General features: G+C 39.2%; 1 protein-coding gene across 4 annotated transcripts in view; it reads right to left on the reverse strand.

Annotated features, from left to right (window-relative positions):
- KIAA1549 (KIAA1549 ortholog) overlaps nucleotides 1-25,255 on the reverse strand; it is a 161,245-nt gene that overhangs the window by 135,318 nt on the left and 672 nt on the right. The gene's annotated exons all lie outside the window — the stretch shown is intronic.

Here is a 25,255-nt window from a genome sequence, read left to right on the forward strand (position 1 = left end):
AAGTTCCACTTTGCTGCCCAATCAAAAGCAATAGCCRTAGCAAAATAAACCTCACAGAACAGAGTCAGTGAACTTATCCACAGCTGACAGTAACAAAAAGTTTATCAATAACAATGGAAAATTAAACTTAGCATTGTAATTCTAATGCAATGGGCCATATTACRCACCCAGCGATGGTCAAGGATATCCAGTACAGTATTCTTCTGTGGGTGTGTCTTTTCTCCATGAAATGTAGGGACATATATACGGCACTGCTTGGCTAGTATCTTACTAAAATTCATCAGACTTGAAACAAACATAATTCTTCAATATCCTAAATATAAATGAATGATGAAAACATTTTAAGAAGGGACCTTCCATAAAAAATAAACATGTTTGACAAGTTTACTTTTCAAACATAATGGATGTAACCTTACAGTAAGTGTTGGGGGATATAAGGGAAAGGGGAAATGTTCATTCCCTTAACATGTTCAAAAAATATGGAAGTAAAAACATCTAACAAGTATACAAATAGCATCCAGTAATCTAGACTGTCTGTACAAGTTTTTTTTTCCTACAAAATTGTCTGCCAACCTTGACAACTATAGAATTTGGCTTCACCTCAAGAGGGGAGGGTTAATATAGTCATGTTATTTCACGAGAAATGCTCAGAGAATTTTTAGAAATAAAAGTGTAACAGTGTAGTTCTACAAACTATATATGTTTGACTTTATCACTAATAACACTGCAATAATTCTRTTCTCCTTTTTATTTCCAAAATGGCATACTGCAAGAGTTCAAGATAGGTATGTCATTTTTCAGCACCTATTGCTACTGCTAGCCACCCATGGAATCTTTCATTCTGTTAAACATATCACTTTACAATTAAAACAGTACAAATATGTGCTCTAAATAAGAAGAGCACTAGAGTACAGCAGTTATTTCAGGGAAATATTGAGAATACACATGAAAAGTATCTATAGGCACTGCCTTCTCACATCATAATTTGAAAGCTTTATTTGACTGCTATGTGAAAAATGAAAAAAAATAATAATAATGACAAGCTGTACTACTAAATTAATCTTTCTTCTAGTAAATGGATGATATTCTTTGACACAATTCTCAACTCTATGAACCAGGTTTTGAAGACAGAACAACAGAATACTCTTGAAAGTTTGAGGACAGTTTGCCTGGATGATTCTGCTTTCTTTGTGAATTACGGTAAGCTGTCAGAAAATGAAATTTGAGCTTATATGACAGGTTACTTTAATCACTGAACATAAATACCATGGAATTGCAAAAAAAATCCAAACATACTAAAAATGTGGTATTAAAAACACATTCCATACAAAAATTATTTCCAGAAACTAGTCAATTATTGCAAATCAAGATTTTGAATGTACTAAACAGGCTAAGTGTCTTCTGCATCAGACCATCTTTGCAGCTATCTATTAGCTAGAACAGAAAAAAAGCATTACAATATCATATTTTCATGTATGTTGTATCCCCACACAGAATTTAACATTGTACAAAGCTTTAATGAGATTGTTTAAAAAAAAAATCTTCTCACAGTCAAGGATTGAAGGGTTTGGAATCAACTTGCCATTTTTAAGTATCTTTTCTACAGGATTTCCAAAGCTGTTAATCCTAAATCAGGAGCCTCACAGATAAACTGTCATGCTCTGAAGATGTCCATTAGCCCATTATTGATATCATTAAGGACCCAAATGGCATAAATGCTGCCAATACACAAACATTAAACTGGGGGTTTTATTGTGAAATAACACATATTGCTAGTTGTAAGAGAAACAAYAGGGAACAACAGGTAACATTTTCTATACATTTAAACAGGGAAATCTCACTTAAGAGACACTCTAGAGACACAAGGTACAGTTGCACCAAGTCATGACTTAAATCCTTTTGACACAGAGTTATAAAGAAATCTTCCTACAGTGACTTCTCTCCAGTTCAGAGAGGCACTTGCATCCCTGAATTCCAAACCACTAGTAAATACCTTAGACAACCACATCTTTGTATTTATTACAAATAAGCCAAAAATAAGGTAATAAAACTCATAGAAAGAGCCATTGTCTCTTTCTCATGAAAAAAATAATAATCTCAATTAGCACACATAGTAAGAAAAACAGAAATCTCAGGAGACAGTTTCGTATTTCATCAAATCCTTCCAAAGGAAACAGCAAATGCCCATTTTCAGCTCACTATACATTATCAACCAATACACTACGTGGTCAGACAATTTAAAAGCCCTGACTAAAATAGAAGTCTCTCAGTCAGTTGTATGGCTTATAAGCCTAGCATCATCTGTAAACATTGTAAACTTTGGTTGAAATGTTGTGCATGAATTAAGGACATTATACGTCCCTGTGCACGCACACTCTCTCTGAGGGTTTTTAGAGAAGGGACAGCTACCATTTATACTGCTCTCCCGAATAGGTGAAGGTGACCACTATTATACATAGCCTTGTTAATGCCAACAAATCTCTCCAATCTTTCAGTCAACCTATCTGCTCCCCTAATGACTAAGATGTTTGTAATGAATTCCACACTTTAAGACAGTATACAAAATATTTTTAATCTCTGACACATCTTTTCTAGTTTCTTGGATGAAATGTCTTGTACCCACTCATGTTCCCACCTGCCCCTAACCTCCTCAGGTACTTGTCTTAACTCACATCAGCTTTGCATGAATAAACAAGCCTGCAATAGCAGTGGAAAAATCACATATAGACAAAAATAACATATATTACAATTCTGATGCAAAAGTGGCATGTAGCTCAGTCTAGACAATAAGTCAGAGTCATTACTTCCAGGTATTTCCCCCTGGAAAGAATTCCTCCACAGCATCACTCAGCAAGATCTGGATGTTATGTATGCATGTATCCTGTAGAGCAGAGATAAACAGATTTCCTAGATCTTGGAAAGCCCACCTGAAAGCTGCAGAAGATTAAGAAAAACATTTAAGAGAACGATCTCCACYATTTAGGGCAATCTGAAGAACAGTACCAGTTCAGCAGCTTAAGGGAAGAGCAGAGAACTGTTAAGCAGTAAGATGCTGCAAGTTTGATTTTAAGCTGTAATATCAAGATTTTAAAATGAATGGGTTTTCAATAGACACAACTTCTCATTTTGTGGGATCTTAAATTCATGGGTCTCAAAACAGGTTAACTGACAGATTTCTTACTTTCCAGGTTTTTTACTGTTGCACATCAGGAAGCCAAAGTACATGCATATATAGAGAGATATTTGGATTAAGATCAGTGTGAGAGAAATGTGACATGCCTTAGCATACTACCCCGCAATTCTCAAGTTCCGTAATGCACATATTTATATTAGAGAAACATGAGAAAACCAGCTGCAGAACACATTGAGCTCAAAAATGTATGATACTTTAAGGCAAAAATATTATCYTTTGAATAGTTTCAACTAGATTCCACTCACCCTACTGGGAACTGGTACATTAAACACAGTGCATCCTTACTTTCCCTTTGCTTCAAGGATGTACATTCATGTACACACAGAAAGAAAAACACAAACTTAATTCATCTAGATCTTACCAACTGGTACAAATAATTACAGATTGCTTACAAATTAGATATGAATAGGTATAGTATAAACCAACTCAAGGAATATAACATCTGTCACTAGTAGTCACTAATTCCTAACAAAGTCAAAATAGCAAGTAAGACTGTACTTTTCTGTCCATTGAAAGAGGCCAAATACTTCAAAGGATTTCTAAGGCAAATCTCATGGAACATGTTGTTATAAATGCCTTTACATCTCTCCCCTTGACACCAGGTATATATCAGATACAACACTAACTTAGCTTCTTCCTGGAGTTCTATTTTATCAGTGACAGACAAAAATATAAGCTTTCATCACAGGTCTATTCTGAATATACCTCCAAAAAAGATCTCCTTTTTGGACACATTACTACCTTCACTTATAATACTGATGACATTAATTTCCTTAAAATTTAAAGAAGGGTGGTTTCCTAAACATGTGAATTTTGAAGAGCTGAAACCACCCCCAGCTCTAGTTAATAATAATCTAACATCAGTCCTTCAGTAGAGCTCCCTTTGGTTTAATGCATTATGCTCTAGTGGTAGTTTTATCTGCAATGCCTCTTTTTAGTCTGTCCTTTGCTACTCTGACCTCTCAGAATACAACCCTGTCCAAACACATTAGATATCTTTCTCCGCCCACTTATCAAATCCTTACACAGTTGTCTTTACATTTTGTGAAAAGTGTAAACAAAACAYAGGGCACCATCACAAACAGAGCACATCTCCTGATTTCACTTTAATGAAAAATCAAATAAAACTTCAAAAGATCTGAAGAGTAGTTTCAGAAATAAACCATGCAATAGTTGTCTCACCTCCATTAAAGTGGTCTTTTTCCCCACTCATTGCTTTTTTTGGTCAAATGTTATTCCAAGTTTGAAATCAGCTGAAAGTGTTCTGGACTGAGGAACTCTCAAACATTACTGTAGCAAGTTTTTTCAGTCTTTGCTTCCAAATTTCCTGAGGCCATATACTATTTCCAAATTATCCAGAAAAAGGCAGCTCATAGGATTTAGCTTGCTTCACTACACCACTAGGTGTTAGGAGTCTACAAATTAGAAAAGATCAAGAGCTCTGTWGCATCTAGCCTATAGAGCGAAGTATCAAAGTAACCGTTTATGAACACAGTAGCAATACAAGAGAAACAACTGAACTGAACAAACACAACACTTCTTTCACAGCAAATATTAAGTGGGTTCAGCCCAAAGGCTCCAGTTCAGATACCATCTTAACCACAGCAAGTATGAGATCAGTAGGACCTCTGGGAAGAAAGTCAGTGACAAAAAAACCTATGCCAGCATTTCACTCAGCAGAGAAGACAGCTCAAAGGTTACTGTTGAGATCTGTATAAACAGAACTACTGAGATACTGCTGTCTCTCTCTCCCCCTTTCCCATCAGTTTTACAAAGAACAAGTAACTCCAAGTAAATGGCTGATATAGCAAGGAAGTGAGAGAATCATCAAAATGATTAATATTGGTAACCACAGATACTAGTTGCTATGGTTCTGTACTGAATTATTTATTATAAAGTTTCCATTGCTATAGAAGTCTCAGCTTAACCCACTCTAGCCGCTCCCTCCTGTGCACATTAACAGTTGCCAATGCGCAAAACAGGCTTGAGGGGAACCCTACCATAAGGGATGGTGGCCAGTACCATTTCAACCTTGACACAATGCCCGTGACAAAAACAGCATCAAAAACATCACCCAATATTCCAAGCAAATTAAACCTTTGGTGTAATGGGGTCAGTGAGCAGGGGATGAGAAAAGTGGTCTCTACAACTCATTCTCTGGCCATTTCATTTTCTCTTCAAGCTCCCTCCTTTGCTTGCAGTGACACACTCCTCTGGGGGACTTGATGTCTGGTAGAGATGTTGATTTGGGGACTCTTTCCTCCTGCCTCTTCACGGAAATTTAGGATATCATCCAAGCAGAATCATCCACTTTTCAATTCAAAGAACCCCTGCTGGTATGGGTGCACAACAGGCTGCTCAAAACCTGTACCCTCTAGCCCCAGAGAAAAGGGAGAGGCATAGYCAGCCAATGTGGCAGCAGCTCAGCTCAGCTCACCTCCAGCTCTTCCTTGCAACATTGCCACAGCACAAGCAGTATCCTGGTGTGCCCTATCACCCTTCAGAACTCCATTACATGTTCCAGAATTATACTGTAAAACTGATATATCAGCCAAAATCTGATCTAATAGATTATGCTGTTATGCTTTCAGCACAGTATTTGAGAAGTGCTTACTGCAAGTCATGACCACCTTGACATCTTGGCCTATTTTTAGCACAAAAGTATTCTTTAAACTACTAAAACTTTATAGCAATCTTCCCTTAAATCCAATCAACGAAGTCAAGTACAAGCAGCACTGAATTCCTCTTTCTCAGAGGAGGGTTTATTATCTACTTCAAAAGAAGGTGAACAGAGCCCAAGAGGGGAGAATTAGATTCCATTTTAGATCATTAGACTCCGTAATATCATTTTTCTACAGCATCTAGGCAGAAGTTTATAAATTCTAATGACAGAAAGTAACAATGTGATCTTCCAGCATTATCCCTGGTCTAATTCAGTCCCAAAACTTACCTGAATTAGCTCCTGTTTTGAGGCTTTTCTAAAAGAAATATCCTTAATCTTTCTTAACTGTAAGTTTTCTAAGCACAGTTACTCTTTAGTTAATTACTCCTCACTGTTACAAAATGTATGCATAACTCCTAATCTTTGTTACGCTTCAACTTCCACTCACTGAAATTCATTCCTGTTTGATTCAAGGGGCCCTCTAATATCAAATTTAAATTCTCCTGACAGACTGCAATCAAGACATATCTCCACTGCTTCTTGAACATAACAGACTGCTCTTTTTAAAATTTTCACCTGGAAACACATTTCCCAAATCTTCACAAGGATGTTCTCTGAACCCTCCTCAATTAGTCAGTATATTTTTCAAAATGTTGACATCAGTTGCTATCATACAACTGCCACACACATATGTAAGAAAACTCGCCTTTCACTTATATAGTTGAAGATTATTCTCAGTCACTCACTGCTCAGTGAGATCCACTTCAGCTCTTCCTCCTCCTGATATATTCCCTCCTCCTCAAAGTCACTGCTTTTCAGAATAGTTTTTGCCATGATATCAATATAGCCTTCATTGCTTAAGCCCGCCTAGAAGTTTAACCTCTACATGCTATTTGTCTGGAGGAAGGGGGAGGGAAAAAAAAAAAAAATAGAGGCTTTGTAAAACTTGGGAGAATCATATCATCTCTAGTTATCCATTTAGTATAAGTCAGCTCTATGTAACTTCAGAAGCTTGAAAACCAACCAGATGGATAGGTTGTTCTTTTCTGAACTAAACAATCCTTTAATAACCATCCAAAAAGTCACCTAAGGTCTGCTTCTTAATTTTACATATTACTGAACAGAAATCAAGATATTGTTCTACGGCATCTTTAAAGAAATGGGTTTAATTACMTTTTAAATTTAAAGCTAACACCCCATCACAACAGAACAACAGATACCTTCCTTAAGTACACTCTAATGGCWCAGCTCCAAGGGGTGCTTTACTCCCAATTTCCAACAACATCCTTGCAATTCACAAACCCATTTCTTGTCTCTTTCACACTGTCAGTCAAAGCAATATCTCTGACACACTTAATACACTCTTAACCAGCAACATCTCTCTGATGTCCCCAAAGCAGTATCCTACTTTTAGTAGGCACTGATTTGGTATGTTACGTGAAAATGTGTAACAATTCTGACAGAACCGTAATAATGTCATTTTAATGACAACTAACTGCACAGAACACTGCCTGTAAAGATGCTTCCTGAGGATTAATATTGAAGCAAAGTATGTCTGCAGTGTCTGATGCAGCTGCCGTAGTAGGTCTTCCCATAACCACTAAATGAGAGGTTGTAGTCTGAATATTGAATAGCTGGTTTATAAAACCTTCTTAAAAACAGCTTTAATAAAAATGTAAAAGTTGTTATAATCAAAAAACTGAATGTCTTCCCATGTTCCTAACCCACAGGAGGAGAGAAAAAAAATGGAGGAAACAAGCAACAGTCAATATCTTCATTTATCAAAACTAGGTTTCTGATAATGTGAAAAAGTGTCTATGAAGTCTTTCATAAAAGCAATAACACTTTTCTCTCACGGCAAACAGGAAAACTCATAATGCCAGTGTCCCAACAGACATCTGCACAATTTTTCCCCTCCCCTCACTTTTTATTCTATCAAAATCTGTTACAGAAATCAAATAAATAAGGATTTAAAGAAAAGAAAAAATTCTTGGTTTGTTATTACGGACATAAAATCTCCCAAACTACCATCAAATACGCTTACTATTCTTCTCCCAACTGTAATGCCAAAACTTGACCACGGTCCACTTATTCTCCAGTATGTTCAGCCAATCGACTAAGTCTAATCTCCTCTCTTCTCCCCCTCCCYCCCCCTTATCCAATTCGTTCCAGACAGGTTCAAAGCCAGAGTACTTCAGCAAGATTTTCTCCTTCTGTCTTTCAAGAAGCAAACGATGATTCTATTTAAGAAAATATATAACAAACGGATATAAAAATCCTCAAAAATCATTTCAAGCACACTGGAACACATTTCACCTTTGCAAAGGAGATGAGGTTTTTAAAGTCTTTTTAGGGTGGCCAAAAGTGAAAAAATGAAGATTATGTTGCTTTAAACACTTGAGAAACAAATTACACTGCTTGGAGTGTGAATAGGCCTTTTCACTTAAAGCGCAACTACGCATTCCCAGATGTTAAGAGCCTCTAAAAGTACTCACTAGTTCTGAAATGTCATGCATACAATAACATTTGGTCTTACAGGTGCCATAAGCTGATGATGTCAACACCAGAATGATACTTCCCTATTTGAAAGATCAACAGCTGTTCATCTGCTGGAGGAACAAMATACCAAGGAACAGGCAATCCAAGAGGTCCCTGGAGAGCATTGATAACTTTCTGACAGAGGAGCCAACATGTAGAGGTGCACTGCTGGACCAAGTACTAACAAACAAGGAAGGGCTGGCTGGAGAGTCAACACCGGGGCATAGCCACCACTGCACTGACCAGGACATAGTGTCGTTCAAGACGTTGCAAGGAGGAAGCAGAGCAAAAAGTAGGATCGCAACCCTCAGCTTCAGCAGAGTTGACTGTGGCCTCTTCACAGACATTCTTGGAAGAATCCCAGGAAGGCAGTACGGCCCTCGAAGGAAGGGGCATCCAAAAGAGCTGGTTAACATCCAAGGATCACTTCCTCCAGGCTCAACAACGCTGCATCCCAACGAGCCAGAAGTCAAGCAAAGGCRGCAGGAGACCTGCATGGATGAGCAAGGAGCTCCCGGCAAAACTCAAACAGAAGAAGGAAGCGCACAGAACGTGCAACAGCGGATCGGACACTCGACAGGAGTATAGAAACGTTGTCAAAGTACGCAGGGGTGAGGTGAGAAAGGCCGAGGCACACTTGAATTTAAATCTTGCAAGGGATGCCAAGGACAACAAGAAGGGCTTCTTCAAATACTTCAGCAACAAAAGGAAGACTAGCGAAAACGTGGGCCTGCTGCTGAATGGGTGGATGTCCTGCTGACAAAGGTTACAGGGAAGGCAGAGTTCCTGAATGCCTTCTTTGCTCCAGCCTCTACTGCTAAAACTAAYCCTCACAAATCCCAGACCCTGGACACCACGGAGAAAGTCTGGAGAAAGGAAGACCCTCCCTTGGTACAGAAGGATCAACTTAGAGATCATTTAAGAAAACCTGACATCCGCAACTCCACGGGGCCTGATGCGATGCATCCACCAGTGGTGACCAGGGAGCTGGTGGATGTCAGGAGTAGGCCGCTCTCCATYACCTTGGAAAGGACATGGAGAACAGGAGAGGYGCCTGAGCACCGGAAGAAAGACAGTGCCACCCCAGGCTTCAAAAAGGGCAACGAGGACGACACAGGGAACCACAGGCCACTCAGACTCACCTCCGGCCCTGGAAGAACGATGAAACAGCTCATCCTGGAGGTCACCTCAAAGCACATGGCGGAAATGAAGGTGATCAGGAGGAGTCACCACGGATTCACCAAAGGGAAATCAGGCTTAACCCTCCYGATAGCCTTCTGCAACGCAATGACTGGCTGGGGAGGTGAGGGCAGGGCAGTGGATGTCTTCTACCTTGACTTCAGCATGGCTTTCAACACTGTCTCCCATAACCTCCTCACAGGTAAGCTCAGCAAGCGCGGGCTAGACGAGCGGACAGTGAGGCAGATTGAGAACTGGCTGAACGGCAGAGCTCAGAGGGTTGACATCAGCAGCGCAGAGTCTTGCTGGAGGCCTGCAGCTAGCGGTGCACCCCCAACAGTCACAATACTGGCTCCAGTCTTGTTCCGCTTATTCATTAAGGACCTGGATGAAGAATGCAAGCTCAGTGAGTTTGCTGGTGATGCCAAACTGCGAGCACTGGCTGACACACCATACAGCTGTGCTGTCATTCAGAGGGCTCTCAACAGGGTAGACAGTTGGGCAGACAGGAACCTCATGAAGTCCAGCAAAGGCAACTACAGGCTCCTGCACCTACCGAGAAATAACCCCATGCACCAGTATAGCTTCAGGGGACAATCTAACCCAAAGCAGCCCCGCTCAGAACCACCTAGGCATCCCAGGGAATAACAAGTTAACCATGAGGCGCCAGCGTGCCCTTGGGGCCGAGCATGCCAACAGTATCCTGGGGTGCATGAGGAAGAGTATTGCCAGCAGCTCAAGGGAGGTGATGCTCTCCCTCTGCTCAGCCCTGCTGACGCCACATCTGGAGTGCTGTGTCCAGTTCTGGCCTCCCCAGTGCAAGAGAGACAGGAAGCTATTGGACCAAATCCAGTGAAGCCCTACTAAGATGATTAAGGGACTCCAGCATCTCTCCTAGGAGGAAAGGCCGACAGAGCTGCGACTCTYCAGCCTGGAGCAGAGAAAACCGAGGGGCAATCTCGTCAATCTGTAATAAGAATCTTAAGGGAGGGTGTAAAGAAGATAGGTCTAGACCTATTTTCAGTGGTGCGCAGTGACAGGATGAGAGTCAAAGGGTACAAACTGAAACACAGGAAGTTCTGCCTGAACATGAGGAAAAACATCTTTCCTGTTAGGGTGACTGAGCACAGGAACACATTGCCCAGATTGTGGAGTCTCCATCCTTGGAGATATTCAAAATCTGCCTGAATATGATCCCATCTAATGTGTTCTATGTGACCCTGCTTGTGGGGGGAGGGGGGGAGTGTTGGACTAGATGATCTCCGGAGGTCCCTTTCAAACTCAATCATTCTGTGATACTATATTAAACACATGACTCAAGTCTGATAGAAGAAGAAAACATGCACATTAAAAGACAAAGAGCCAACCTAGATATTGAGGCCATCTTACTACTGCAGGGATCTATTTTCCAGTTTGAAAATTTGAGGATACTTTTAGTTTCATTTCTGCTCCACTGAACTCAAAGTGACCAATGAAAAGTACTTCACTACATCAAGACTGTGGCCATAATTTCTGTTTAAACAAGGAGTCAGCTTCCATATTAAGTCCTTACCTCTTCCTCAAATGCATGTCACGTACCAATGTTCCCACAACATACATATGGGAACATCCAGAGGAAAAAAAAAAAAAAAAAAAAAAAAAGATGAAGCTATGAAAATCTGAATGTTCAATACAGTATCACTTCACAGCAAAGACTTATGCTGCTGGTGTTTACTAGAGAGAAGCCTGCTCCAGTAAATTCACAAATATACACCATGTAATTAAATAAATTTTTTTTCAAGCTACTAAAACCTACATGTTTCCAATACTTGCAGTTTTCTTTAAAAAGTCAGCAAGTTCAGATTTGTCTGGGGCTCTGTTTAAAGGTTTGAGCCTCATGAGCCTCTTTCTCCCCCTCCTTCCCACCCCCAAGAGATTAGGGAATTGAGAATTTGACAGTTCCCAAACCGTTTTACATAAACCAGTCCTAATCAGAGCCTAAGTCGCTTATAATAAGCATCAGAAAAGATCTTCACGTAACCATTTCTCACAGCATCTCAAAAGCCACTGCTAGACAGAAATAAATACACCTATTATTTTTCAAATATTTTTTTAAATCAAACCTATGTAAATTCTCAGTGTGAATGAAGCGACATACAACTAAGGTTACGTGCTAACATATTTGCTGCAAGTTTTTCTGCATCAGTTCTTAAAGGCAATGTAAATCATTATCAAAGCTAACAATGCAAAACAGAGCAAAAGATCTAAAGTTTTTACACCATTATGAAGGGACACTGCAGAAAAATCTGCTTTTCAATAAAAACCTATTCTGGTAAAAAAACCTCTTTCATTTTAAGTATCATTGAGAATTGCAACATTAATTAGCCATATTCAGAGTTTTGTTTTATTTCAGTCCCAGGGATGCTTTAGAATTTCTAATGCTCCCTGTCCACACGACATTTAAATCATAATTAAAGAAATCACAAGGTGATTCTTCCAACTCCATAAGACTGGAAAAACAGTCTCAAAATTGACCTACCATATGCACAGCCTCAAATGACTCATTTTTCCTGCTGAGGCTTCCTCTCCCCAAAATACTGTTCTATCATTAAGACAGAGTTAAAAAAAAAGGGGGGGGGACTTTAATTTAGTATCATTTGTCTTTATAGAGACATCAAGATAAAACAAAAATGTTTACTTCACAATAAGGAACTTGTTGTTTTGCCTTTATGTTTCCCCGAAACATTTCAGCATTCTCTTCGGCTCCTTGTCCTTCACAGTATCACAACACTCAGGCAGAGTCCTGGGGACTTTGTTCCTCTCTGATCAGTTTCCCCAAGCAAGTGCAGCGTGAAACTGACCTGCCGCCGCACCTCTTGTCAATTTCTGCGCCCCAAAAGGCAGAACGGGGCCCACATTGCTAATTTTACTTTTCTGCTAACAGGAAAACCACCAGCAGCACTCAAGAGTTCCCAAAACTCTGCTGGAATTGATGAATGGGTCCACTACAAAACATTTCATCTCCAGTGCTGACAAACAGCATTCAAGCCCTGTATCACACACGATAAGTGTTCAATCAGGCAAGGGAACAAACATTTTCACTCTCTAGTTAGTGCTAAAGCCTATTGATTGGAATCTTGATCTCCTGGATGCCATAGAAAAGTATCTAAAGTAGCACTCTCTCTTCAGTAGGCGGACAGTATGATGCATCATAGATGCTTCGTAGGCTGATTGCAGCTGAGGGCCAGACATTTACCATTTCATACTATGCATCACAAACTAACATTTTCTCAAATATTAGCCAGTATTTGGACTGGCTGTCCGGACACCCCAGCTTTCCCAGTCAAGCCTCTGAAAGCTCTAAGCTTACATTTGTACCCTTACTTCAGTATGCCCAAGGATGCATTTACTGCCCCACACAAACACGGCCAGTTAGAACCAATTTCTAGTAAGGGCCTGATTTACATGCACTAACACAGACATCCCTACAAGGGAGGTGTTCTATTTGATGTAAGGTACAGAAACGCAAGAGCAGCAAAAATGCCACAGTGACATGGGTTTAGTCAGTACTCCAACTATTCTTCCGGCATTGCAAGGCACAAAGCAGGAGCAGCCACTGTTGAGCAAGGAAGAAGGTATATGGAAGGAAACCTACTGTGTTGGCAACACTTGGGATCTGTGAGGCAATGCAGGGATAGTGTATGCAAACAGAGTGTAAAGAAAGGAACTGAAGTATTTGTGTAGATACTGAAAAGTAAGTAATTCTGAAGTCAGAGAAAACTTTGAACAGAGTTCTACAACACCAGGCAATCTTAAAGAGTATAAAATGCATTAGTAAGAAGACTAGATCTCTAAACCTGTCAGTTACGGAAGGGAAAACTCTTTATCTAGAGAAACATTGGAGCTTTTCTCTATCAAGCGTGAAGTGACTGAGGACTAAGGAACATGTTAGCTCAAGCATTTATATTAGTATTTGCCTAAAGAAAATAGCTATGTACTATGCTGATTTAACTACCTACAAACACAACAGTGTGCTTTCCTTTCAGAAGATAAAGCTTCCAGAAGGAGCAACATAGACATACAAAAGTTAGTAATAAGTGATCTATTCCAAATGGGGACAAATTTACTGTTTAAATGAAGGCTTCTCAATAGCAGAGGCTATTTAAGAGGAAACAAGTTCTAATGCAGTTGCTCCTTAATTTCAGATTAAAATAGAGCTGTGTTGCCATTCTGTCAGTGGCAGAGGTGTTTTAAAAAACTCTCATCCCATCCTTGAATTTCTAAATGTTAATTTTTGTGCTCCAAGGGTGCCAATTTAATTGTCTGAATGCCTCTGCTCCAAGTAGGGTTTCAAGATCTATCCTACTTAGAGGGGAGAACAAAAACAAACAACAACAACAAAAAAAATCCCCTAAAGGACTGTTTTGCAAATACAGCACATAATGCAGCCATCCAAAAAGCTGAAATGACAAGCTAAGACAAAAGTAACAGCAACATCTAAGATTAGATTTGCCCTTGCATGGAATAATAATGTGGAACCACTGCCTGATATTTAAGAAAAATCATGTAAGGCAAGAGGTGGCACTTGTGCTTTCTTCCTCTTTTCTCCCTTTCCAAGTTTCCCCCCCAAAAAAGAAACTCCACTAATGCCTATCAAGTTCTACTCTCCTCCATACAGAGCACAAAGCCAACCAAAGTTGGAATCACGWCATTTTTTTCCTCAAAGAAACCATGTCATCATGTTTGCAGAACTGAAATCTCTTAGCCTTTCGTCTCTGTTTAAATAGGTATATAAGTTGATAATTTAACATTTCAAACAAGCAACAAAAAACATTGATACAGAAAGAGGCTAAGCTCCAAAAGCTAGCTCTATTGTTGTGCTTTTTAGCCACTTGCTACAATGCACAAAAGGAGGAAAATCTGGTGGTTTTACTCAATCAAAGTAGAAATTGTTTGCCTGATGAACAGTCCATTTATCAAAGCATTTTTTATTTAGGAATGTGCCATTTTCCACACATGCCAAGAAATGTTATGAAGGAGTCTGCAAGATTTTTTGGGTGGAAAACAGGCTATTCACATGACTGCCAGAGGTAAGCCATTGCAAGTCAGGCTACCTGTACCCCTACATAACCAAACAGTTGTTGAAAAGGTTAAGAAAAACAAACAAGTCTTTATCTACCATGTTCCATTTCAACTTCTTAGATACGCTGATGCAGGTGGAAAAGAATGCATTTTAAAGTTCTTCCTCTTTCTCACAAAAAATAGTGCATTGCTGTATGAGTGTGAACAAGTACCCCACGCCTAAGTTTACATGTATATTCCACAGACACCTGTTCTGTTAGGTGGTTGCTTTGACTGCTTATGGTAAACTATATTTAACATGCACCTGTGCTTTTCACCTACTCTTCTTCAAATAATTCAGTCCATAAGAACTGATCTTAAACACATGAAATATTTCCAATAGCCACCATTTTTTAAATGAAACCATTATTTTCATACTGCATGCAAGATTCTCATATTGTTTTAACTCCCTCAAAATGAAAAGAAGTGAACTACAAAAAACCCATCTTCATAAAACCAAGAGAAATATAACTCTTTCTGACCTATAAGAAATGGAAGTAGGAGCTTGAAGTATTCACTCAAATCAAGGTACTTCTCTTTCTAAAGCACATTAACTCTTGCTTCTGCATTTAGAAGATGTCAAATTTATACATTTTTCTGCCTTAAAATAATAATAATAAAAAAATCTAGAGAGCTATTTAAGACCACTTTCAAACAGAACAAATTTTAAATACGACTGCTGAGGTTCATACTATTTAGCAACGAGGGAAAATACTGTGTGTTACTGTAGAACATTTCTAAAGTGTCTCATCTGAGTGACAAGGATGTTTGCACTGAATACATGATACAGTATAAAGTAAGAATGTTATTCTGTTCTTCTGGGATGTATTTTATTTCCAAATGTAAATTAATACAGCCATTCTAAACTGCTAGCACAGTAACACACAAGTAGCGTTTGTTTTGATGATGTTTTTGGCTCATTCAAGAAGTGAGGAAAAACAAATAGTAATTTTAGCAAATCTGAAAGAATCTCCTTAACAATATGACTTCAGAACTATCTTCACATGAACTCAGTACTTAATCCTTACATACAGCAAACAGCAGCAGTAGATGGTAACACAGCATAAAAATTAATACTTCAGTATGGAAGCTATGTTCAGTTTTCTTTAGAAAGTAGTTTGTTATGCTTGCAGGATCTTTAAGAAGATTATACTTTCAAGTGGTACTGTCTACTAGGAATCCAGTCAATTTTAGGAGAAGAAAAATGGACTTGCATTCATTTCACATTCCTCAGTTATCCTAATCCTTTTGACAATTTTCATAGTTTAAGGAAGTGGTTCTGGTAGAAGCAGTCAAGCAACTACTTACAGAAGTGTACAAAGTAACCAGACAACAACATTGTATTTTCTTTAAAATTCTTTGATTGTACTAACACTGGATAAAATATTTTGACAGAAAAAATGGTTATTATGTTGATAAGCATTTTTTTAACTAAGTTTCTATAAAAAGCTCATGCTGTCTGGAAGACAAAAGAAACACTTTTTTTTTTAGTTCTTCAGAGTGGAACAACTTACATCTTTTCAAAATTGAATGCCAATGACTAGAAGCCCAAATCTTTCATCTTTAAGCATAAGGACAGGAAGTAAGGTCACTGTCAGCTTCTAATTGAAACCATCGTCAAACCAGACTTCTGATCCAAATCAGGATTTCTGTGTCTTTGTGACATGTGATTTCTATCCCAATATAGCACACAAGTTAGCTCCAAGCCTGCATTAGTTCCAGTTTTAAATGCAGACATGCACTAGAGAAGTTACTTGATCAGAATTCTGTGTAGGTGAGACACAACCACCTTCTTTCTGTCCAAATTGTAACCTGATATTAGCCCAGAGGGACTTTCTACATAAATGTTTAGAGTTTTATTTCCAAATAATGTCAAGTTATGCTGAATTAAATCATGCATCACGGTTTTGTGGTTGAGAGCAATACTCACTGAAATGTGCACACACAGGGTGGAGTTTATTTACAATAGAATTACAAACCCCACACAGAAAGGTGAGATATGCTCAGCATCTAATCTAGTTCATAGCAAGCAAAAGGAGAATAGTCACTGCATCACACTGCAATATCAGACAACTGCAATATCAGACAACTGCAATATCAGACAACTGCAGCTACATAAGGTGAGAAAATCATAGAATGGTAACGTTGGAAGGGACCTCTGGAGATCATCTAGTGCAACCCTTAGCATAGCCCATACGGAGATTGAACCCGCAACCTTGTCATTAGCAGCACCACGCTCTAACCAACTAAGCTAAACCTGCCCCCTAATATTTACTTAAATATCTACAAACCAGCTCCATATGCTCACATGTGACCCTAATTATGGAGTTAAATCATAAGGTTGGAAGGGACCTCTGGAGATCATCTAGTCCATCCTTCAGCATATCCCCATACAGGGGGTGAACCCATGACCTTGGCATTAGCAGCACCACACTCTAACCAACTGATCTAATCCTGCCCCCAATACTTTTGGCAGGGGAGCATATGAAAGATCTTTCTTCTCAGGTAAGAAATGATTCAGGTACTCAAAACAGTTCAATTTCCTTACTTGGTATGGAAACACTCAATAGGAAATGCAGCTGAAAACAGTGATTTAAAAAAAATAGGCTGCAAACAATATTTATAAGTTGTAGCAATACTGAGTAAGGAAAAGCATCTTTATCTGTACTGCCTACCTTTCTGATAGGATGAATTGTTTTCACATGGACCTCTCACAACCATCATCTTCCTTCCCTGAAGACAAGGGCTAATCCTAATTTTTGTACTAAGGCAAACAAGTTCCCAACTCACTTAACTTTATTTTTCATTAAACTGGTATTTATATATTTAACAAGTGGAAAGCAAAGAGAAGCAGTACTAGTGTTTGAATACATTATTGATATTTCTACGAAACTACTTACACATGCAGAACCATATACATACAATTTACTTGTCTTTGTGGTACATACAAAATGGAAACACAATGAAACTGTTAAACCTAAAGTCAATCATTCAGAAGTTAGGACTTGTCACTACTAGGTCTGCCTCTGAAACCCTTATTCGGCCAATCTTTGCAAAAATACTATGATACAACATGTAATTATACGACCATACATTGTTTCATCACACCAGTTTTCAGCAATGAACAGATATTAGCCCTAGTGTTGCATGTCTACACTTTATTTGGAGAATCTCAGAAAAATAAGGCAGCAAAATACATCAGGAGGTCATCTAATCCATCCTTCTACTCCAGTGTGGGATCACTTGTGCAATCTATTTCTGTTAGATCATTATCTAAGTTGTTCTTAAAACTCCAGTGATAGAGATTACATTATTGCCCCAAATTACCTCTTTCAGGGTTTCATTATCCCCACTGTTAGAAAGGTCAGAAATTAGAAAACTTATGTTTCTTTCATTGCAATTTAAGTCTTGCTCTTTTTCACTCAGCATAATCATAAAGAACAGCTTACTACCCTTCTCTTTGCATTATCTTTTATATATCTGAATAAGGTACTGTCCTTCCCCCCCCCTCCCCCTTTTTTTTGTCCTAGACCAGGTGTGAACTCTCTGCAGCGGCCCAGCACCTCTGGAAGCGCGGTGCCCAGCACCAGACACAGCACTCCACCCAGAGCACTTCACTGCTGAGGAGAATAAAGGAGCTGTTACACAGGATGCACTAAAGGACCCTGACCCGTACGGTCCACAACACCGTGATCCTACTGAATCACATTCAATTGGTGATCCACAAGTTCCAGGTGACCCTGTGCAGAACCACTGCATTGCCTGTTCCCCATTCTACAGCTGCACCAGTTTTCAGCCCCTTCTGTATCACATTATGCACTTTCCTTCCTGAAAAGCATCCAGGTTTTCAGGCCTCTTTCATTACATCTCCAGCAACCCCATCCCACCCCCACCCTGCCTTACTTGCTGGTAATGATTAATGGTTGATTTTAGTTTCTTCCCTTTATTTCAGACCACAAGACGAGACACACTGTCTTGACCAGATGGCTGCAATTGATTCAAAGCTATAATTAGGAATGTCATGGAAGAGAAACCTCTCTAAATCAGAGTAGGAATATGGAAGAGGACAAAAGGGATTAGAAAACAGTTTGTGTGTGAAGAAGTGACAAGTACGGGATGTGGGCTGACACTGATAAAAAATGAAAGTGAGGAAACAGCAACCATAAAAACAAGCTATTTTCCTGAAGATTTGATTAAAAGCATAAAAAATAAAAAATATTTGAATACAGCATAGTAATTCCCCTCCCTATATAAGGCTTGCTAATTCATCCTAAAAAAAATCCTCAATATTATTTGTTAATAACAAATGCACTGTTACATCATCACTTATTATTTTCTATTTGTTTAGAAATATTTTATTTCTTCCAATGTTTTTCTGAGGATTCAAGTCAGGTAAACTAAATCTATTACCCACCAGATCTCACTGCTCTAAACAGAAGCCTTTGGCTTCCTGATGAACTTTTCTTTTGTGGTCAGTTACTGTAGCTGAACATTTTGCATTCTTGGAGGTATTTTGAAAATCAAACTATGAGAGATTGTAAACTTTACAAACGTGAAACTAAAACAAGTTCAAATTTTGTGTTCTTGGTTTGAAGCATTAAGGAATATTTAAAACTACACACACACACACACACACACACACACATCTATTCAAGAACAGCTCCCCTTGACTTCAGTTCCAGCTGCAAGCACTCAGCATTTCTGCAAAACAGGTCCCAGAGGTCTCAAGTCCAGTAAATGAGGAACACACAGCTAATGACCACCTGTGGGAAGCATGGTTTAAACAACTTCCTCATATCACACTGGAATTCTGCAGCAGCAACAGAATTCAACTGTCTGTGACAGCATTTAATGAAATTAACAGTGAAATCTTAGGAAAAACACACACACACAAACACTCCCTGTTGCCTCTGCCTTGTTCATTTCACACCTTCAAACATGTGCTACAAAAGCAGCATGAGTCCTATAGACAATTTCTTCATTCATTATCCAACACACATTTCTCCCCAGAGCAGGATCAATTCTGTATACTGAACGCAATGGTGGTCCTGTCTGTGTGTGTGTACACATATACATATTCATGTGTGCATATAGCTATTAATATAACTAACATGCATGTAGATATAAATTTGTTTCTATACATACACACACAATCACTTTGTAATCATGTTAGTACAAGTTATATCATAACTTCATAACTTACATGCACAAAAGAAAGAGCTAAAGTTGTACAGATTATTTTAATTTCAACATATACAACTTTGAATTTTGTCTTCGCAGCCTTTATCCTACTACAGTTCTGTGAAGGAAATTTCCCAGTTTTTAAAACAAACCATGAAAAACAATTCTGACATGGGGCTGAATCATACACGTTCACCAAAAGTCCAGGTAGCAGCAAACCGTCATGCTCCTAAGAGGAGAAAAGTGACAATGTTCCAAAATCTTGGGCTCCATTGCAAATTCTGGAGAAAACGTCCAAAAGCAGCAGGCACAAGCTTCTCTGTTCCTACATTTAAAGCTTGATTCCTTCAACCGGGTCTCTTTCAGCCTTGTCCCAGTCTCATGTGTTACCCATTTCTAGCTCCTCCTTTTAACACTATTTGCCTCTTCTACTGAGTCACTCCACATTTCTCAAGCTGCTCATCCCATTAGCAGACTGTCCTGCTTTTCTTCTGGGATGAACATCCACAGTGCAGTCTCCCTCATCCCAGACCTATTTCCCACCTCTGCCCTAACAATCTTCTTGTCCTGTCAGTTGCAGTTTCCTTCACCTCACAAGCCTTCTTGCAATTCGCATCTCTTTCCCTCCTCCTCCCACACCTCCCAGGTTTCTGCACGTCATCAGTGACTGCAACACTGACCAGAGGAGATCTACAGATTCTTGTCTTAGTCCCACTGCTTAATTAAAAGAGTCCCACACTGACTCCTTTCAAGAACCTTCCCCCCTTCTTTTCCCCCTCTTCCTGCTCAATGAAACCCAGTAACATCACACAACATTGCACAACATGAATGCCCTTATTCCCCCAAAGAYGTGAAAACTTTCCATTACATAGCACAGATAGGTCCTTAAACACAAGGTAGGTAGCTGCCAGCTTTTAACGATCAATCCAGCCTAAGTGCTGGCACAGTTTGAGTTAACTTTTACACAGTACTCATATTTCATGAATCATTCTGGGCTAGGGGAAACATGTTCAGTAGGTCTGTTACAGTACCACACATACACCCTGGTCAGTATTAAGAGATAGGGGAGGTTCTGCAAGGATAAAATATACTTAAATTTTAACAGACAAAAACCACATGGTCTCTACCAAGGGCACATAGATTGTGCACCTAAATGTGGTAATTATAAGCTTTTGAAAAAGAAAAATCACTTTCAAAGCAGCTGCAAAGAAAACATCCTTTTCACAGCAGTCACAATCTGCCAGATTCTAATTGCATGCTCCACAGCATAAGGGTATTAAAGTTGTTCAGAACAGAGACTGGCAGAACTCAAAACAGAAACTATTGTTTGCTTTTTTGCCTCAGCAACAGAAGTAGCTGAAATCTTTCAGACGACATTTTGAAAAAAATAAAAATAAACACACTTCAGCCTATGGCAAAACACATACTATAGAAAATTGGAACTGAAATAGTTAAATTTGTTTTCAACTTTGTGGCTAAGTAATACTATTTCTTAAAAGTGCCTCATAACGTATTAAAGTTTTAATACGAGACAGAACTATTAGCCCAGTCTAACTTTTCCACTATTTATTCTGTGCATTTTAAATACAATTGATCACAATGATGTAATAAATGATGTGATTACTAACAGTCAGTTATGTTTTTTTCTGTCTCATAGATTAGCAAGAAAATACCACTAATCCATTGCTCTCATGAAAGGTTTTCCTTTCCAAAATAGCTGTCTCAAATAACATCAACAGCTGAAAACATAGCATATAGAGGGAGTAGGAAAATGTATGTCAGTCAAATTTGTTATTGCTCATGTGTTCATAAACTACTAAAGAAAAGCACAGAGATATGACTCTTAAAGACATCAAATCACACTTCTCAATAGTACAAATGTCACTACACTGGCAAAGACTCAGTGAAAATGCAATTCTTAGTTTCCTTTAACTTCAGCTAGGGTACAAGTTTGCATTGTTCACTTAATGCTACCACATGACAACTTTGGGGTTTTAAGACAATTTAAAAGACTTCTTGGACTATTTCCATAGGGCTTTTTACTTGTACCTAGGTTCCCACAACATTCATAGTTAATATAACTCTTATCCAGTTAGTGTTATTTGTAAGGTATACCATAATGGGCAAGATTGGAGACACACTAGTCGTTACGGACATCATCTGTAAGTTATTTTCAAATGAAGCAAAGCCACATGCCTCCCACAGCCAAAGTGAGAGTGCAGAGAAGCCTCTGTTTCACTTCGCCTCTCCCAAAGAACTCCCCCTGACATACACACACACATTGAATTGAGAAATGAAAACAGGATTGTCAGAATCTACTACTTCGCACAATCATCAGCTTCTCAAGAGCTTGAAATTCTGTGCAGCAGCAAAAATCACTGCTCTTCAGTGTGCCCAGTTCTTGAAATCTACTACACAAGGTAGGCCAAAGCTACTAAAAGCTACTTTGTTAAAGGCATCCTTCCCCCTCCTCTTTTTTTCTTTAAATACTATGCATGTCTGAGAAATTTAAGACTTAGCTCCACAGAGAACAACTGTTACCCTCAAAACAGACAACCAAACAAAAAGCTGCACTATCCACTAGCTTGTTTAGCATTCTAACTTCTTGAAAGAACATGCAAACAAAAAACACATTTCTTCTGGCAAGACTAAGTGTAGTTTGTAGACACAAAGCTGACAAAGCAAGCACAGCATAGAAAGCAGCCTTAGTGGGAATCTTCCAACCATATGGGTCTTCCATAAAAATTAACTGGAAGTAAGCTTGACAAATTGAACTGGTCACAAGAGACGTAATGCCAACTGAAGTGTCTTGCAACACTTTCATGTAATTAAGTTGAATAAACTATATCCTGCAGCTGTCCCATAAGGTAGTTATATCTGATCTTCTCTCCTGACCTGAACAACTTGTCTTTGGTCCTTGAGCCTCTGAGGAAACTCATGAGAGACTCCTTAGTCTGACACACCTCTCCTTTCTCCCTTGAAAGCACTCCAGCAAAACAAGATAAACTCTCTTGATTGTCACTGCAGGAGATTATATATATATATATATATATATATTGCAATGAAACAAAAGCAAAATTATAACCCTGGAAGAGCAATACAATATTCAGAGCCTAACCAAAGCCCTAGTTCACCAAGGTGCTCAAACATATACCAAATTTAGCACATCTATCCACATATTAAGAGTTCAGCATTTGCTTAATTGTGGAAGCTGAAACCCTGATTCAGCAACATATGACCTTACTGGAATCTGAATCAAGCATTCAAAAATCCAAGTTGATTTATTACTCAATTTTCTTAAGTGCTGATGTTCACTTTGCTATTTCAACTGCAAGCAAGTGGCTACAACACCATTTCACTGTCTCACTATATGCCTCTTTTGCATGGCTTTAAGCTGCAGGAGTTTGCTGCAGCCATTCCTATACTGTTAAAGAGCAAATGCATTGAAAAGTGAACAGCATGGAGGGGGACAAACAGGGAGTTTAAAATCTCCTGAGCAATCAAGCAAACATTATCCAACTTTACTCCATATGACCAGTTTGCATCAGCTCTTATTAATACCACCACCATACCACCAAAACATTTCAAAGCTAAATAAAAGGTCATGATAAAGATTCTGTCCYAGCTTGTTAAAAATTGGGCTCATGGGAGAGAAATCATATTTCTAGCATGCTTTTTAATAAAACATTTTACCTTAATGAAAAAGAATAAAAAATAATATATTTGTTCTCCGCAACCTGCAATCTTCAAATCTCTCCAGATCAAATGGACCATTTCTAAGGTGCCTCTGAAAGGTATCCTGTGAAAAGGAAGTTGTTATTATGCCAAAACTCAGTGTGTATGATTTACACATCCAGTTGAAAAAGACCAGATAGAGGGTTCACAAATCAAGAGAGTTTGAAGGCTTCTGCTCTAGTCTGAACAACTTTAAACAGGAAAGCATTGCTCAGGGTGAGATCTATTGTCTCCAAATGTTCTCTCTGAACAGTCCAAAAACTCATTAAGTTATATAATATTTGTGCTGCTGTTTGCAAGTTATACAAGAATGTACAGCATTAACACAACAGTTTACAGAACTTCTGCAACTTCAGTTAAAAGCTATTAAGTATCAGACAAAAATTAAACAAAAGCCTCTGCTGACTTACCATTAAAATCTAGAAAGAGACATCCAACCATATTCTATTTACCTCTGAGGAAAACCAAACAAAATATCTCCACAACTAAGTTATTCCTGTGCTTCCTCCTTTTTGTGGTTAAAAATCTATTCCACCTAAGAAAAAAAATCTCTGGAGTTACTAGAAATAATGAATTCTCATCTTACCAGTCCAATTGTTAAAAACAAATGGAACATCTCTTCTTGGCAAGAAAGTGAGCTGGATCCAAGCCTAACAATTAAAAAGTTAACCAGGCAGCACCAAAACAAACTACTTTCTGAGCTGAAGGTAAACTATTACTAAAAAGATGGGCATGCTACATAACAGCGCAAGGCTTCCTATAGTTAAATATCCAACTATAAACACAATTCTCTTGGCCTTTTCAGTTTAAATAAAAAGGTCAACACCGGATGGCCCATTTTGTGAACATATGTTTTTACCATATCTTACCACTACTGCGATGCTGATAAAAATGTATTACTTTATATCTGGTGTCTAGCAGAAGGAGAATCCATAATCAGAGCAAAAATTCTGTCTCTATGAAATATCAGTTGCTGCATTAAAAAAAATTATTATTAAAAAAAAATCAAGCAAAATGTGCTATGGGAGCAGAACCAAATGAGATGCATTTGTGATTAAACTGTGTGCTTAACTACAGACTAATTTTAATTTCCAGAGCCACCAGAGAAGGGGGGGGTGGGGAAGAAAAAAAAAATTACTGATTCCTGGCAGTTTTGAACAATCTACCGAATACAGCCACCACATGAAGCGTTAGCAGTTTTCTTCACGCGCACAAATCACTCCCCAGCTATGTTTAGAGAGCGGCACTTTGCGTTTCGAGGGCTTCTGCCGCTCCYTAATTCCAAAGGCTTGATTTCCGTGGTAGAAACCGTGAATCAGACCCAGCGCACGCCGCGTCCCGCAGGTGTTACTACCGCCCGACACGTGCCATCTCCAAACGCCCCGAGCCCTCGCAAAGCTGCACACGCCGGAGGAGGAGGAGGAGGAGGAGGAGGAAGGGGGGGGCTCCCCGCACCCCCTCCCCTGGGGAAGGGCAGCTCGCAGATGACATCATCATACCGCCGAAAGCACCTCGGCACCCACTTACTCCCCGCCCGCACAGGGACACGACATACGTTAGCACGCATACACACGCATGTATTTTTTACACACACGCGCGCAGACGCCCGCGGAGGAGAAGCGGTCGCGCCCGCAGCGCGCGGCGGCGGAGGGGAGGCGCCCCCCCCC

The sequence above is a fragment of the Rhea americana genome, unplaced genomic scaffold (genome assembly GCF_003343005.1).
Source record: "Rhea americana isolate MKP2758 unplaced genomic scaffold, rheAme1 scaffold_79, whole genome shotgun sequence".
NCBI classification, from domain to species: Eukaryota; Metazoa; Chordata; class Aves; order Rheiformes; family Rheidae; genus Rhea; species Rhea americana.